We start from the raw sequence: 6,316 nt of genomic DNA, 5'->3' as shown, positions 1-6,316 counted from the left end.
AGGAACCTCCACAGTCTTCCATAGTGACTGTACCAACTTGCATTCCCGCCAACAATGTAAGAGGGTTCCCCTTTTTCAACAATGAATCCAGCATTTGTTGCTTCTTGTCAGTTTTTGCCATTCTAACTAGTGTAAGCTGGTATCTCAATATGTTTTTGATTTGAATCTCCCTGATGGCTAATGATGATGAACATTTTTTCATATGTTTGTTAGCCATTTGTATGTCTAATTTAGAGAGTGTCCGTTCATGTCTTCTGCCCATTTTTTGACGTGATGATTTGTTCATTGAGGATTGAGTTTGAGAAGTTCTTTAGAGATCTTGGATACCAGACCTTTATCTGTAGTGTCATTTACAAATATCTTTTCCCATTCTGTGGGTTGTCTCACTCACTCTCTCTCTCTCTCTCTCTTTTACTTTGTTGAATGTTTCCTTTGCTGTGCAGAAACTTTTTATTTTGGTGAAGTCCTAGAAGATAATTTTCACTCATTTCCCTTGACTTTGGACACATGTCTTGAAAAAAGTTGCTGTGGCTGATGTTGAAGAGGTTACTGCCTATGTTTCCTCTAGGATTTTGACAGATTCCTGTCTCACATGGAGATTTCATCCATTAGATCTTAAGCTAAAGATCATAGTTAGAGATACAGAAGGACACTTTATCACTGTGTGTTGTATGCAAAGAATGAATCATGGAACACTACGTCAAAAACTAATGATGTACTGTATGGTGACTATCATAAAAGTAAGAAAAGACAATATTAAATTTTGTGTGTAAAGAAATAATTTAAGAGTCTTCTTTTTTTAAGTTTATTTTCAGCATAACAGTATTCATTATTTTTGCACCACACCCAGTGCTCCATGCAATCCATGCCCTCTATAATACCCATCACCTGGTACCCCAACCTCCCACCCCCCCGCCACTTCAAACCCCTCAGATTGTTTTTTCAGAGTCCATAGTCTCTCATGGTTCACCTCCCCTTCCAATTTCCCCCAACTCCCTTCTCCTCTCTAACGCCCCATGTCCTCCATGCTATTTGTTATGCTCCACAAATAAGTGAAACCATATGATAATTGACTCTCTGCTTGACTTATTTCACTCAGCATAATCTCTTCCAGTCCTGTCCATGTTGCTACAAAAGTTGGGTATGCATCCTTTCTGATGGAGGCATAATACTCCATAGTGTATATGGACCACATCTTCCTTATCCATTCGTCCGTTGAAGGGCATCTTGGTTCTTTCCGTAGTTTGGCGACTGTGGCCATTGCTTCTATAAACATTGGGGTACTGATGGCCCTTCTTTTCACGACATCTGTATCTTTGGGGTAAATACCCAGGAGTGCAATTGCAGGGTCATAGGGAAGTTCTATTTTTAATTTCTTGAGGAATCTCCACACTGTTCTCCAAAGTGACTGCACCAACTTGCATTCCCACCAACAGTGGAAGAGGGTTCCCCTTTCTCCAAATCCCCTCCAACACATGTTGTTTCCTGTCTTGGTAATTTTGGCCATTCTAACTGGTGTAAGATGATATCTCAATGTGGTTTTAATTTGAATCTCCCTGATGGTGGGGAATCCTGATTGCTCAGAAGTGTTCCAGGGTACACCTTGACTGCACCACGGTCAATACATACAGCTACATCTGTTCAGTCATCTCTCACCAAAATGACTAGGAGGAGGAATGCCCAACAGAAGAAAAATACAGAGGATGGACCTTCTACAACAGAGCTAATGGCTATCAAAATAGACAATATGTCGGAAAGAGAATTCAGGCTAACAATTATCCAGGCAATAGCTAGGTTGGAGAAAGCCATGGATGACCAAACAGAATTGATTAGTGCCAAGCTGAAAGTGACCAGAGATGATGTTCACAATGTTAGGGCTGAGCTAAAAGCTACTAGGGCTGAGGTTCACAATGCTCTCAATGAGTTCCAATCTAATCTAAATTCTCTCAAAGCTAGAGTAACTGAGACAGAAGATAGAATTAGTGATCTGGAGGACAAACAGATAGAGAGAAAGGATCAGGAGGAAGCCTGGAACAAACAGCTTAGAAACCATGAAAACAGAATCAGGGAAATAAATAATGCCATGAAACATTCCAACATCAGAATTATTGGAATCCCTGAAGGGGAGGAGAAAGACAGAAGTCTAGAAGTATAGTGGAACAAGTTCTTCATGCAAATTTTCCCAATCTCGTGAATGAAACCAGCGTTCATGTACTAGAGGCTGAACGGTCTCCACCCAAGATTATACATTCCAAAAAAAACCACGACACCTGATAGTCAAATTGAGGAATCATAATTGTAGGTATAAACTCTTGAAAGCCGCTAGGACAAAGAGACTCCTTACTTACAGAGGAAAGCCCATCAGAATAACATCAGACCGGTCCACAGAGACCTGGCAAGCCAGAAAGGGCTGACAAGATATATTCAGGGCACTAAATGAGAAGAACATACAGCCTCTTTTTTTTTTTTTTTTGACTGTTTCCTTTGCCGTGCAGAAGCTTTTGGTTTTGATGAAGTCCCAAAAGTTTATCTTTGCTTTTGTTTCCTTTGCCTTTGGAGACATATCTTGAAAGAAGTTGCTATGGCTGATATCGAAGAGATTGCTGCCTATTTCTGCTCTAGGATTCTGATGGATTCCTGTCTCACGTTGAGGTCTTTTATCCATTTTGAGTTTATCTTTGTGTACGGTGTAAGAGAATGGTTGAGTTTCATTCTTCTACATATAGCTGCCCAGTTTTCCCAGCACCATTTATGGAAAACCCAAAAGACTCCACCTCCAAACTACTAGAACTCATACAGCAATTCAGCAACGTGGCAGGATACAAAGTCAATGTACAGAAATCAGTGGCTTTCTTATACACTAACAATGAAAATACAGAAAGGGAAATTAGAGAATCTATTCCATTTACTATAGCACAAAGAACCATAAGATACCTGGGAATAAACCTAACCAAAGAGGTAAAGGATCTGTACTTGAGGAACTACAGAACACTCATGAAAGAAATCGAAGAAGACACAAAAAGATGGAAGACCATTCCATGCTCTTGGATCGGAAGAATAAACATTGTGACAATGTCTATACTGCCTAGAGCAATCTATACTTTTAATGCCATTCCGATCAAAATTCCACTGATATTCTTCAAAGAGCTGGAGCAAATAATCCAAAAATTTGTACAGAATCAGAAGAGACCCAGAATCGCAGAGGAAATGTTGAAAAGCAAAAATAAAACTGGGTATGAGAAGAATAAATGAAACAAGATGGGATTGGGAGGGAGACAAACCATAAGTGACTCTTAATCTCACAAAACAAACTGAGGGTTGCTGGGGGGAGGGGGTTTGGGAGAAGGGGGTGGTATTATGGACATTGGGGAGGGTATGTGCTTTGGTGAGTGCTGTGAAGTGTGTAAACCTGGTGATTCACAGACCTGTACCCCTGGGGATAAAAATATATGTTTATAAAAAAAAAATAAAAATAAAACTGGGGCCATCATGGTACCTGATTTCAAGCTTTACTACAAAGCTGTGATCACCAAGACAGCATGGTACTGGTATAAAAACAGACACATAGGCCAGTGGAACAGAGTAGAGAGCCCAGATATGGACCCTCAACTCTATGGGCAAATAATCTTCGACAAAACAGGAAAAAAATATACAGTGGAAAAAAGAGTCTTCTTTTTTTTAACATACTAGTATCTAATTATTTCACGGCCATTTGTTGAAAAGATGGCCCTTTCCACATTGAATTGTTTTGGAACCTTTGTCAAAAATCACTTGGCCAGGGCAGAGAAGTAGCAGGCTGAGATGACACCAGGTAGCAGGAGATCAGCTAGATAGTTTATCAAACCATTCTGAACACCTACAATTCCAACAGGAGATCAAAGGGAAGAAGAGCAGCAATTCTAGAAACAGAAAATCAATCACTTTCTGAAAGGTAGGACCTGTGGAGAAGTGAATCCAAAGAGGAACGATAGACTGCAGGGTGAGGAGCTGGCTCCCAGCAAACAGTGGAGCAATGGAGCACAAAATCAGAACTTTTAAAAGTCTGCTCCACTGAGGGATATCACTCCAGAGGCTAAGCTGGGGTCAAGACCACATGGGGACAGAGTGGTCTCAGTTCCCGAGGGGTCACAGAAGAATTGGGGGTGTCTGAGTTCCACAGAGATCACAGGCACTAATGCCTGTGGTAAAGCCAGCTACAGAGACAGAGCTGATGAGTGAGCTCTCAGCTAGGGGTTACCTTAAACCTAATCCATGGCTCAGTTAGGCCACTGCTCTGTGAGAAGAGACCCCACAAGGCCTAGCAAGAGCCTCCTGGAAAAGTGCAGGGATCTGATGGGTTTGGAGACTCTAGGTAGGGCTGTTTGCCAGAGAGGGAGACACTTGGTCACAGGCTGGGTGAGCTTGGAGTGTGGCTGGAGGCCAGGGAGATGGGAGTCATTGCATGCTTTTCTCCGAGGGTGCACTGAGAAGTTGGGCCCTGAGATCTTGGCTCCTCCAGGCCAGAGATTGGAATGCCACCATCATTCTTCCAGAGCTCAACAGAAAGTGTTCAGGGAACAAAAGCTCCCAAAAGCGAACCCTAGCAGATTACTTAGCCCAGCCCCTATTAAGTGTGGTGCAATTCCGCCTCGGGCAAAAACACTTGAGAATCAATAAAAAATCCCCTCTCCCAGAAGATCAGCAGGAAATCCAACCACAACCAAGTTCACTTACCAATGAGAACAGTGGAATTCCAGAGGAGGAGAAAGCAAAGCATGGAATTCATGTCTTTCTCCCTATGATTCTTTGGTCTTGCAAAGTTAATTAATTTTTAAAATTTTTTTTCTTATGAAAAAATTTTAAAACATTTACTGTTTCCTCTTTTAACTTTTTTAACTAGTTAATCTTAACAATACCTTTCATAAAAATATATATTTTTGAACGTTCATTATTATAGTCATATTTTATCCTTCATTGTATCTAACTTTGTTTTTTGTATACAGATAGGGTTTTTTGTTCTAAAAAAATCTGGGATAAAACTTCTTCTAATATGTCAAAATATACCTTAAATTTAGCACAGGGCTTTGTTCTAGTCTCTAGCCTGAGAAAATGCCCTCCACTTTTTTTTCTTTATTCTCACAACCAACTTATCAACTCCTCTTTTAGAAATTAAAAAAATATTTCAGCTTTATATTCATATTCCATCTTTTCATTGTGTTTACACTTATTTTGTGTGTGTATAGACACACACAAACATATATATATATATATATATATATATATATATATATATATATACATTCTTTAAAATTTGGGGAGGTAGTTTCTTCTAAGAAACCAAAATACTTCCAAAATTAAGTGGGTGACTCTGTTTTATTCACCAGTTTAATATATATATTTTCTTTTTTATATTTTTTATTTTCTTTATTTTTTTTCCTGAACTTCTTTTTAACCTCTTTCTTCCACCCACAATTGGAGGTTTCTTCTGATTTAGTTAAAGCACATTTTCCTGTGTTCTTTGCCAAACTTTTAGTATTTTATTCACTCCTTCATATATTCTTATCTGGATAAAATGACAAGGCAGAAAAACTTACCAAAAAAAAAAAAAAAAAAAAAAAAAAAGAACAAGAGACCATACCTAAGGCTAGGACCTAATCAATATGGACGTCGGTAATATGTCAGATCTAGAATTCAGAATGACTCTCAAGGTGCTAGCTGGGCTCGGAAAAGGCATGGAAAACATTAGAGAAACACTGTCTGGAGAAATAAAAGCCCTTTCTGGAGAAAAAAGAGAACTAAAATCTAACCAAGTTGAAATTAAAAAACGTGTTAATGAGGTACAAAAAAAAAATGGAGGCTCTTACTGCTAGGATAAATGAGACAGAAGAGAGAATTAGTGATATAGAAGACCAAATGATGGAAATAAAAAAGTTGAGTAAAAGAGAGACAAACAACTACTGGACCACAAGGGGGAATTTGAGAGATAAGTGATACCATAAGACGAAACAACATTAGAATAATTGGGATTCCAGAAGAAGAAGAGAGAGGGGAGCAGAAGGTATATTGGAGAGCATTATTGTAGAGAATTTCCCTAATATGGCAAAGGGAACAAGCATCAAAATCCAGGAGGTGCAGAGAGCCCCCCTCAAAGTCAATAAGAAGAGGTCCACACCCCATCATCTAATAGTAAAATTTATAAGTCTTAGTGACAAAGAGAAAATTCTGAAATCAGACCAGGACAAGACGTCTGTAACATACAAAGGTACAAATATTATATTGCAGCAGACTTATCCACAGAGACCTGGCAGGCCAGAAAGTATTGGCATGATATATTCAG

Source organism: Mustela nivalis (assembly GCF_964662115.1).
Source record: "Mustela nivalis genome assembly, chromosome: 8".
NCBI classification, from domain to species: Eukaryota; Metazoa; Chordata; class Mammalia; order Carnivora; family Mustelidae; genus Mustela; species Mustela nivalis.
This window is presented reverse-complemented; position numbering follows the sequence as displayed.